Here is a 6,352-nt window from a genome sequence, read left to right as displayed (position 1 = left end):
GTTGATCAGTTAGTTAAGTTATAAGAATAGACATGAATCTAACAAAATTTTGGGAACTTAAGTATTGATATATCATAATTTTTAATCGTGATCTTAAGAGTTAAAATTATACCTTTGTTGGAATTTAATTTTTCTAGAAAGTTGGGTGTGATTGATGGTTAGGATATTTGATAGACGCATGTAAGAGGTGAGGTAGACACCTTGTCTTGAGGAATTTTGAAAGTCATTAAAAAACTTGGGGCTAAGCGGATATGTGTATTGAAATTATTTTATCCAAAGCTATTTGGATTATGTAAGTTTGAATTTCAAATTTATGGGATATGTGTTCATACGAAAATTTTGGGTGAAAAAAAATATAGAATTAGTTGTATTCAATTTAGGTTACTAATGGACGAATGTTAAGATTTTTATCGAGTAAGAAATCTAAAAATCTTGATGTTGGAGTTCTAGAATTCTATGGGTATAAGTGAAGTTGATTTATTGAAGTTAGTCTAATGCTATCATGGGATAACTTATTAAGTTTTATACGCTAATATTAATTAAGCATTAAGGATACGTAAGAATGCGACATTTGTTCCAGCGAGGAAAGTCCAAGGGTCTTAGGTCTCGACTATATTGCAATTGGGAAGATAATAGTTTAAGCATGTAATTGGTGCTAGAATGATGTTATTATTTAGGTAGAAGATTGATATTGTATATTTTGGGTGTTATGGATTATCACTACTCGAAATTTAAGATTTGCAACAATTTAGTATTTGGGATGTATTCTTAAATAATTAAGTGACGTAAGTTTGGTGTCGTAAGACAAGATTTGATTCAAGGATATTAGGTTAATATTATTATGAGGTTGAAGTAAGATTTAACTTCTAAGTGTAATACCAAGGATAGAAGTCGATCAGTAAATTTTGGTACTAAGGTTTCTTAGGTCGAATTGCATAAATACAAATGTAATAAGTCAACGAACATTATGGGTATAGTATAAGAAAAGTAAGACGTAATAAAATTCGGACTGCTATTTCTAATATTGGAAAGTTTGAGAAAAGTTGAAGTTTGAGGCCATAGTAGAATAGAACTAAATCACCCTAAGTCATTTTAATTTGTAATTCGTAATCGAGAATTTTGGTAGGCAAATTTTATTAGGATTGAGGAAATATAAGGGCAGCTTAACATTTATTTTATCAGAATAGCGCAGCGGAAGCGTGAAATATTGAGAATCTAGAATTAGGTGTCTAAACTTTTTGTTTATCGAGGATAAGCGAATTTCGGGGACGAAATTCAATTTAAGGGAGGGAGATTGTAACGTCCTGAAAATCAAAAAGTCCACGTGAACCACATGCATGCAAATTATTAAATTCTTTGGTATTTTACTAAATTCTTTTAAAGCATAAAATGTATTTTTATTTTATTAAATTGTGTTTAATTATTTTTATGTATTTTATGCATTATTATTGCATGATAGGATTTAATTCATGAAATTTTAAAAGTTCATGCACTATGATTTTTAAGTTTCATTTCACGCTCAAACGAGGATCGGAGACCGAAAATTTTCAAGAAAATTATTTTTATTACACGATTAATTTTTATTAATTAATATAAGATGTTTTAAAGCTATTTTTCAATAATTGAGATTTATTGGGTATTTTTAAACCCATTATTTTTATTTTTAACGGTACGCGAATTTTATCGAATCAGGGGACTTTTTGAGGGTGCGGCTAATATTTTCAAAAAACTTTCCAACAAGAAATATTTTTCTGGAGTATGTTTGAATTTAATGGGACCTACTTTTAAGCTTATTGGACTTAAAATTCTTTTAAAACTCTTAATTAGCAATTTAGGGCCTATTAGGTATTTGTTTAATATTTAATTAAGTACCTAAACATAATTTAAACTAAACCTACCCTACACCAATAATTGAATCAGCCGACAACCCTTCTCCCCTTCATCATTTACGTGAAATTCAGCAGCCACCTATTCCCCCATTTCTTTTCCCTTCAAGCAAGATCGTTTCTCCGCTCTCCGGTGCCTCCTCGTCGTGATTTTCTTCAAAGTTTCGAGCACCATTCTTCAAGGCACGCCATGTACTTTTATTTCTGCATCATACATGCTAGATATTTGCTGATATGTGTGTGTATTTTCATAGAATTCTCGATCTTTCATATGATGTTGGAGGGCTTCGGTTTTGTACAAAGTTCTTGCACCTTTTTCATCCAACTCACGTTTTTTTTTATTTTTGTGCAAGGGCTGCGAGTGCTGGTCGTATTGGGGCTGAGAAAAGTGATGAGATGATGTTCTGGGGTTGGGGTTTACGGCAGCTTGCTGTAGGATGAAGAGCCGAGGCGTTTGCGTGTCTAGGTACTCGTTTGTGTTTTGGATCGTGCATAGGGTGGTGCCGGCGGTGCAAAGGTTGCAACAAGGCCTTGACCAGACCCTGGTGGGTATGAGTCATGGCTCGATGAGGCTCAATCACCGCTGTACCCATCCATGTAGTAGAGCGAGCGAGGGGACTAAGCATGGGTCGCTGGTGGTGCGATCTCGGGGCTAGTGGTTGTAGGCTTGGTGCAGGAGACTCGGGGCTATAGGCTCGTGTTAAGTTAGTGCCAGAGGAGTCATAGGGTGGTCTAGGATAAGCTGAACAAGGGCTGGTCCGAATGGTTTTGGGGTAGGAAGGAAAACGTGACTTTGGTGCTGCATGGGGACTCCGGGTGTGGGTAGGAGATGGGTCCAGCTTCTTGCAGGTTCTGGCCGAGGGATTTAGGGGCTTAGTTTTGGGTTGTTAGGACCTCTTAAGTGTTTTTAAGGTGCGGTAAAAATTTGGGAAAAATTCGATTAAGTTTCGGTTTAATTCGGGTTAAAACCGAGACTTCCGGTCCAATATTTAAAAACAATTCGGTTAAATTATGAAATGGGCTCGAGTTTATGTCTAGAGATGCTTTTAAATATGTTTTGGGAATTTTTAAGAGTTTGGTAAGTTTCGGATCAAAATAATGAGTTTTGGATTTATCCGGGATTTAGTCGCCGCACGAAACGTTAATTAAAGAATTAATGGAAATGCCTAGATTTAAGCTTAATAAAATTATGGAAAATTATACTTAATCTCAAATAATTGTTAGAAGTCTAAGTTTTTAATTTGCGAATTTTATGCTAAGGTTTGGTTTAATTCGGGATTAAAGCGCGTCAATATGTTATGTTTAAAGATTAATTTAAAAATTCATCGATTTAAGCCAAATAAAAATATGGGAAAATTCTTGTAGGCTTAAATAATTATTTGGGACATTTTAGAGTCAATGGAATTAAGAAAATGTCAAAAACGTGAAATTTTACGTCTAGGGGCAAAATGGGGTAATTTTTGGGTTTCCAGGGGCAAAATGGTCATTTTGCACCCGGGGTGAGATGTTGGTCCTGGCAGCGCCCTGAGCACAAATTTACTATATTTTAAAATTTTATGCATCATGATCACGATTTTTAAGATTTTATGAAAATATACGTTGCATGCTTGATTTAAAGGAAAAATTACGTATATGCATATTTTTATTAAGTGATGAATATGATGATATTTTTGAAGGATGGGAGTTGGTTGTGACTTACGATGTATATGTATACGATGTTATGATTGGAGATATCGTGAGGGAAAAGGCCCCATAGAGAGCCCGTTTATGGGAAAAGGCCCCAGAGGGATCCCGACGATCGTATTTCCATTGACATGATATCAGATATGATGAGCTGAGGCCAAGGCTCAGTGGACGGGTAATGCTGTCGCTGATGTCCCCACCGCCGGGTACCACGGTTTTATAGATGGATCCATCGATAGAGCTGATACGATAGAGCTGATACGATAGAGTTGATACGAAAGTCACAACTAATTAACTGAATTCAATTAAAAAGAAAATGTTTAAGTATATAATGACATGAGATGACATGCTTTAACACGTATATGCTGATACGATGATACATGCTATGATTATTATCATGTTTTGAAAGGATACGACACGTTTACGTATATGATGACATGAGATGACATGTTTTGACACGATATGATTTTTCACGACATGTTTACGTTATGCTTTTAAGTTCATGAAAGATATGTTGAGTATGATATTTTTCACTACTGTGTGCTATGTATATGTACTTGTTATTCCTGGTACAGGCGTGTTGAGTCTTTAGACTAACTAGGCGTGTGTGATGCAGGTGAGCTAAATGTTGAGGAGACTGAGGTACCGAACTCTGAGTAGGCAGACCTGATGCGGTGACACGATCCGAGGACCACATGTTTTCCGCATTACGATTTATGAGATTGAGAGGAGATGAATATTTTCATACGTTGATAAATTTAATATTTTTATTCGTTTATGTTTACGTAAGATTTTGGATGAGTTTGGTTAATTTAAACTGCACTATTTTACGGTAAGATAATTACGATTATTTTAAATGTTATTTCGAAAATGTGAGCTTTTAAAAAAAATTTAAAAATTATTTCCGCACTTTTAAAATTAGTAGACGTCACAATTTAGCATACAACTTTTCAGTTCTCAAAATTTGCAAAACAGCTCTCAAGTGCTCGGCATGCTCAAATTCAGATATTGAATAAATAAGAATATCATCAATGAAGATCACAACAAATTGATCTATATACCGTTGAAACACACGGTTCATCAAATCCATAAATACCGCAGGCGCATTGGTCAACCCAAAAGGCATAACCAAAAATTCAAAATGCCCATACCTGGTACGAAAAGCACTCTTAGGCACATCTGCCTCTCTAACTCTTAACTGATGATATCCGGATCTTAAATCAATCTTAGAATATACTGAAGAACCCTGCAACTGGTCAAAAAGATCATCAATCCTTGGCAAAGGATACTTATTCTTTACTGTGGCTTTATTCAACTGTCTATAATCGACACAAAGCCTCATAGACCCGTCTTTCTTTTTCACGAATAAAACTGGAGCACCCCAAGGTGAAACACTCGGTCTTATATATCCTTTAGCCAATAGATCCTCAAGTTGTTCCTTTAGTTCTTTTAGTTCAATTGGTGTCATCCTATAAGGAGCTCTAGAAATAGGCTTTGTACCTGGCATCAACTCAATGTTGAAATCAATCTCTCGGACTGGAAGAAATCCTAAAATTTCATCTAGAAATACATCTGAAAATTCACTAACAATTGGAATATCTGCCAATTTAGGTATTGACCTTGAAATATCAATTGCATAAACCAAGAAACATTCTGCTCCTTTCTGCAACGAACTAGTCATGGACAAAACTGATATCAAAGGAATCTTAGCTCGAGAACCCTTACCATAAAATGTCCAGTGATCTGTCATATCAAGCCTAAACCTAACAATCTTCTGAAAACAATCTACAGTAGCCCTGTATCTTGTCAACATGTCAATGCCAACTATGCAGTCAAAATCAGACATCTCCAACACAATGCAATCAAGCTCAATGACATTATTCTCATAATGAAATTCATAACCACTTAACATTTCAGCTGACCTCATCACTTTGCCCAGTGGAGTGGAAATAGATAATGTAGATGATAATGGCATAGAATGCAATGAATGCAATGTGACAAAGTGCTCAGATATGAAAGTATGTGATGCACCGTTATCCATCAAAACATAAGCAGGATAACCTGAGAGAAAACAATTACCTGAAATGACATTATCTGGAGCATTATGTGCCTCATCCTCAGTGAGTGCAAAAACTCGGGCCTGCTGTCTAGGTGGCTGTCCTACCCTGTGGTCACCACTCTGTTTGTTCTGATATGACCGGTTTGACTGCTGATAGGAATGAACTGCAGGGGTCTGACGATTTTGGTGAGTTGTCTGTCTCGATGATTCCCCACTCTTAGCAACATCTAATAACTGATGAACAACTAATTTGATTCTATGATCATCTGGATACACAAGAGATTCAAATAACTGATCCATATTCTCCAACCAGTTCTCACACTCTAATGCATTCTCGGTACCCTTCAACATCGGTGGGTGCAAAGACTGAAATCTGGCTAACAGTATCTCCATCGGAGTCAGAGTTATATCCATCTGAGTATGAGTAGCACTGCCTTGATCTTATGGCACTGGTATGTTCTGTCTAGGTCTACCACGACCTCTACCTCGAGTAGCCATGTCTGATATATAATATATCAACACATATAAAATCACAATATCATAATCATCTCAATCTTGTATCAATCATCTCTGGCTCTCGAGACTCAATAATCTCAAATAAAGCTCAACAATATAGTATCTCAATTATGATCATGTATTTCACATTACGGCATAGTGAAAATGCTAGCAAAATTATCACATGATCAAGAAATTCGAACTGACTCGATCTACCCTGTTCCCAAAT

General features: G+C 35.8%; 1 long non-coding RNA gene across 1 annotated transcript; it reads left to right on the top strand.

Moving 5' to 3' along the window:
* The first annotated feature begins 1,923 nt into the window (after window positions 1–1,923).
* On the top strand, window positions 1,924–4,354 carry LOC142529656 (uncharacterized). The gene is made up of 2 exons (XR_012815936.1): window positions 1,924–2,069; window positions 4,186–4,354. It is a non-coding gene; the product is annotated as an uncharacterized LOC142529656 (long non-coding RNA).
* Window positions 4,355–6,352: the final 1,998 nt, after the last annotated feature.

The sequence above is a fragment of the Primulina tabacum genome, chromosome 16 (assembly GCF_025594145.1).
Source record: "Primulina tabacum isolate GXHZ01 chromosome 16, ASM2559414v2, whole genome shotgun sequence".
NCBI classification, from domain to species: domain Eukaryota; kingdom Viridiplantae; phylum Streptophyta; class Magnoliopsida; order Lamiales; family Gesneriaceae; genus Primulina; species Primulina tabacum.
Note: the sequence above shows the minus strand (reverse complement) of the source record. Positions and strands in the feature narration are given on the sequence as shown.